Source organism: Alligator sinensis, unplaced genomic scaffold (genome assembly GCF_000455745.1).
Source record: "Alligator sinensis unplaced genomic scaffold, ASM45574v1 scaffold806_1, whole genome shotgun sequence".
Classification (NCBI taxonomy): domain Eukaryota; kingdom Metazoa; phylum Chordata; order Crocodylia; family Alligatoridae; genus Alligator; species Alligator sinensis.
This window is the reverse complement of record NW_005842521.1, coordinates 1,131,908-1,137,542: the sequence shown is the minus strand read 5'-3', so window position 1 is coordinate 1,137,542 and position 5,635 is coordinate 1,131,908.

The following is a 5,635-nucleotide window of genomic DNA, read 5'->3' as shown; positions in this document are numbered from 1 at the left end:
TCTCCTTAAGGAATAACCACTCATCTTGGACTCCCAGCTCCCCTCTCCTCCGGGACCTCAGTGCCTCCCTGACTAACCTCCTTAACTCATTGAAATCAGCCCTCCTGAAGTCCAGGGCTGCTGTGTTGCTGCAGGCCTTTGATACCCTGTGCTGGATGGTGAATTCCAGTAGGTGATGATCATTATCGCCCATAAAGTTGAGAACCTGCAGTCCCCTCACCAGATCATTGCCTGTGACCAGGACCAGGTCCAGCAAGGCACTTCCCTTGGTGGGACTGTACAATTCCTGGGCTAGATGGAGGTCCTGTATTTCGGCTAGGAATCCATGTGAATGGTCAGACCTGGCTGACTGCTCTTCCCAACAGATGTCTAGGTAGTTTAGGTCACCCATGATGACCACGTCCCTTGACTTAACTGCCGCCGCGAGCTGACCTGAGAATTCCCAGTCCACCTCTTCCCCCTGGTTGGGTGGTCTGTAGTATTACCCACCATTAACTCCCTTTCCCCCCCGACCCCCCTGTATGCTAACCCAGAGCACTTCAGTCTGCCCCTCCTCTGACCCAGTGCTGTTTGTTGAGGATGTGTATTGCTCTTTGACGTAGCATGCCACAACCCCACCTTTCCATTTAAGAAAGTAGTCTTAAACAATTACAATCCATATATGGAACATTTACATTTTCAAAATAATTTTCCAGGTATAGGACCTAATTTTTGGAGCAACTAAGATGGCCACCTGTGCAACTATATTTTGTCCTGGGATAAATGTGACTTGTTTGCAGCTTCAAGACCCGTGACTCACAATTCCATCCATTAACATAAGAGTGAAAATATTTAAAACACCACCACCAAAGCCACCTGTTGAGGAACAATATAATCTTAACCCTCTTAAAGGATTTCTGCTTGCACTGCCAACTGCCTCTCCCCACTGACAATATCATATTGTTCCATATTATGAAAGACTACATTGTAAAGGGAAAGTGGACTTCCTGTCACAGGGATAGTTAGACTAAAAATTATTTGTGTAGCTGGTAGTGATTTGAATCCCCAATCTAGATTCTACTTCAGGAATCCCTTGCAATTCAGGATGATTGTCTTGCATGAATGTTTTAATCTGTGGGTCCAAAGACGGCTGGCGAGGCTGATCTGGGAATGACAGACTCTCCTGCCACTTGGGCATGTGTTTCTATGCAGAGTGGGAGGCTTTGGGTTCTTGGTTTGGTTCATGACATACTGTTTCTGCTACTCTCGCTTTTCCATCTCGTGTTGTTGTCATGAGATTTCGAAGGACTGAGGTCCTTGTAGCAGACTCTTCTTCCATTTGGGGCAGTCCTGGTCAATAGTCTCTCAAATGCTGATGTCAATGTTACATTTTTTTCAAGATAGCCTTGAGGACATCTTTGAAGTACTTTGTCATCCTCTTGAGCATATGCCTTGACTGAGTTGGGAGAATAACACATACTTTGGCAGCCTGGAGTCAGGCATCCACATGATGTGGCTGGCTGAGCAAAGTTGATATTAGATGATCATTGCCTTTATACTCATGGTGTTTGCCTGTGAGAGGATTCTAATGTTGGTGTGCCCATTTTCCTACTGCATTTGAAGGATTTTCTGCAGGCAGTGTTGATGGTACTTCCCCAGTGATTTGAGGTGTCTCTTGTACATTGTCCATATCTGAGCTCCGTACAATAAGGTATGGGTCACAACTGCTTGATGAACCATGAAGATGATTTCACACCTGATGCCATGATCTTCAAACATCCAATTCCTCAGGTATCCAAAGGCTGCACTTGCACATTTGAGGTGATGTTAGAGGTTAGTCAATGTCAGCCTTCTGCGAGTGATGACTTCTTAGGTACAGGCAATACTTAATGTTCACCAGAGTCTCACCATAAATCTGAATTACCAGACTGGGGACTGCTCATTAAGAGCTTGCTGATGAAGGACTTCAGTCTTCTGAATGTTAAACATTAGTGCCATTTTCTTGCATGCCTTGGTAAAGATACTGACGATTGCCTGAAGGTCTGTTTGGGAGTGAGCACACACTGCAGCTGCATCAGTGTACTGTAGCTTGATGATTGAGGTTGGAGTGGTCTTGGTTTTGGCTTAGTCAGCTGAGATTAAACAGTTTACCATCCATTTGGTTGTTTAACACCACTCTGACTGGAAGCTTGCTGGTGGTCAGACATAGTATTGTGGGAAGAAATATCAAGAAGCGTGTTGGAGCAATAATGCAGCCTTGCTTAACTCCCCAAAGGGATCTGTGACAGATCTGTTACTGAGACCCACCACTCACATACTGTCATAGAGCAGGGAAAGAATGGCGCTGAATTTCAGTGGGCATCCTTACTTCAGAAGGATCCTCTATGGTGCTTCTTGGTTGACAGAGCTGAAGGCTTTCACAAGATCAACAAAGGTCATATAGAAAGGTTTACGTTGTTCCTGGCATTTTTCCTACAGGTGACAAGCAGTGAAGCTCATGTTGGTTGTTGCCCTAAACCCACACAGATTCTGGGAGGAGATCTTCAAGCAAGTGGAAAGATAAGGTTCAGGACGATTTTTGGAATGATCTTTCCTGTGACAGAGAGCAAGGTAATCCCTTTGTAACTTCCACAGTCAGACTTGTCTCCTTTCTTGAAGATTGTTAAGATAATGGTGTCCCTGAGGTCACCTGGGATTTCCTTATCCCAGTTGCTTAGGATAAGGGCATGAAGCAGTGATGTAAGCTTCTCTCCCCCCCCGCTTGAAGATTTTGGAAGGGATTTTATCTGCTTCAGATGCCTTGTTGTTCTTCACTTGCTTGATGGTTTTCCTCACCTTGTTAAGGGCTGGAGAGATTCTGACATTGTCTCTGACTGGGAGTTGTGGGGCTGGAGTTGGGAGCACTCTCATCAACAACATAGTCTCAATTGAAAAAGCCTTTAAAATGCTCCTTCCAATGGGCGTTGATGGATCCTTCCCTTTATCAGTTCTCCTCCATCCTTACGTCTCAAGGGGGTTGGGTCCTTAAGTGCTCAAACCCTAGATATCTTTGGTGGCTGAGGCAGGGCACTAGATGTGCCTGCCACTTTAAGGGAGCCAGCTAGGTTGTGGAAACCCTGACAGGTGAGGCTGACCCCATTAGGAGAGTCAGCAGAAGAAGAAACTGGCAGGTGGGGCAAATCAGGAGACCTCATGTGACTGCTGAAGGGCTTGGCTGAGCCTGGGCTTAGTCAGGGCACAAGCGCAGGCTGAATGCTGTAAGAGGGCTGACAAAGCAGAGGAGCAGAGAGGGCAGCATTTGTGGGAGGAGAACACAGCTCCAGAAGACCATCTATACCACTGGAGGACAGGATAGGAACTACTGGGGAGGTGGAGGTTCCTAGGGACCCAGAGTGCAGGCCCTCAGCTCAGCCAAGGTTGTGATGAAGGAGGGACCAGCCGATCAGGGCCCCAAGGGAAGCCTAAGAGACCCAGAGGCACAGTATAGGTGAGGTGAAGGATCAGTGGCTTTAGAAGAACTAGGCCAAGAGCTTGACTAGGGCAGCAGACCATGGAAGTAGATTTAGTGGGCCCTGAAGGCTAGGGCCAGGGCACAGAAGGTGCAGTGCCCAGCCAGAATGTACTTGAGGGAGGGAGAGAAGAACATGGTGGGGTTGTAAGTCTACCAGTGAGTAATGTGAAGGGTCTCAGAAGGAAAGAGGGCAGATGGTCATGTGTACTGGCGTTAGAAACCTTGAGTGGCCTAGCAGGGGCCAGGGCTCAGAAAAGGGATGAAGGGAGAAGGCCCACCAAAAAAGGGGTGGCCAGTGCCACAGAGGGCCTGGCACCCCGACTGGGCCGTTAACAGGGCCAGGGCATCAGGGAGGCCAAAAGTTCCCAATGTTGTGAGACCAATGCAGAGACATGGAGGCCTGGGTCATTGAAGCCTGCATGATGGTGACTTCGGAAGTCGCCTGAAGAGTCATCTGGCTGGGAAACTGGCTCTGTGGTTGGACCCAGAGGGTAGTAATTGACAGAAGTCAATCATCATGGTGCCCTGTGACCAGTGGGGTCCCCCAAGGCTCTGTCCTTGGACCCATATTATTCAACGTCTTCATTAATGATGTGGACACTGGAGTCAGAAGCGGACTGGCCAAGGTCACCGATGACACCAAACTTTGGGGCAAAACATCCACACCAGAAGACAGGAGGGCGATCCAGGCTGACCTGGACAGGCTCAGCAAATGGGCAGATGAGAACCTGACGGTGTTTAACACTGAAAAATGCGTGGTTCTCCACCTTGGGAGGAAAACCTACAGCATCCTTATAGGCTCGGCAGTGCTATGCTGGCTAGCACTACGGAAGAAAGAGACTTGGGGGTCATCATTGACCACAAGATGAACATGAGCCTGCAATGTGATGCTGTGGCTAGTAAAGCGACCAAAACGCTGGTTTGCATCCATAGATGCTTCTCAAGCAAGTCACGAGACGTCATTCTCCCCTTGTACTCGGCCTTGGTGAGGCCGCAGCTGGAGTACTATGTCCAGTTTTGGGCTCCACAACTCAAAAATGATGTGGAGAAGCTTGAGAGAGTCCAGAGAAGAGCCATATGCATGATCAGAGGTCAGGAAAACAAACCTTACAACAACAGGCTGAGAGCACTGGGGCTCTTTAGCCTGGAAAAGTGCAGGCTCAGCGGTTGTCTGATGGCCACCTATAAGTTTATCAGGGATGACCATCAGTATCTGGGGGAATGTTTGTTCACCAGAGCGCCCCTAGGGATGACAAGGTCGAACAGTTATAAACTACTGCAAGACCATTTCAGTCTGGACATAAGGAAGAATTTCTTTACTGTCCAAGCCCCCAAGGTCTGGAATAGCCTGCCATCAGAGGTGGTTCAAGCACCTACACTGAACACCTTCAAGAGTAAATTGGATGCTTATCTTGCTGGGATCCTATGACCCCAGCTGACTTCCTGCCCTTTGGGCAGGGGGCTGGACTCGATGATCTTCCGAGGTCCCTTCTAGCCCTGTCTATGAAATCTATGAGTGGGGCTGAGGAGAACGGGCCCAAGAGAGCATATGGACTGGTAAGAGCACAGGGCAGAGCTAGGGTTTGAGAGTTCCACTTCAAAAGGAGAAAGGTACACCTTCAAGGGAGGCCTAGGGAAATAAAAGGAGATCAAGGTGGCCTGATAGGATGATCCTGGGTGTGACAAAAAACTGCCCTCTGCTGGGGTTGGTTGGTGTGGTAGGATTGCCTGTGGCAGGGCAGCCCCCAGGAAATGTTACACCTGTGCCTCCCCAGTGAAAGGCAAGAATGGGGCGCTGGAAAGCCTCAGCTTGCACTGCCTTGTGGGTTATCCTGTGGATGGAAAAAGCTAAAGGAGCATACCCTGAAAGAAAAGCAAGGGGCCAGGGAGAGATCATCTGGGCCCATGGTTGTCTGGTGCCTCTTAAGCTGAGGGAGGGGGGGCATGTGCCCCCCCTGACACCAGTCAGTGACTGGGGAGGGGACCCTGGCAGCCAGTCCCACTGACCGGGGAGGGGGTCCCCTGTAGTTGATCTCACTCACCGTAAAAACGGCTGTGCTGCTTCCAGAACTCCAGCGGCCACTTCTGGTAGTGGCATGGCCACTTCTGTTGGCTTCCCCACTCCCTGGCCAGTGCTCGCGGGGG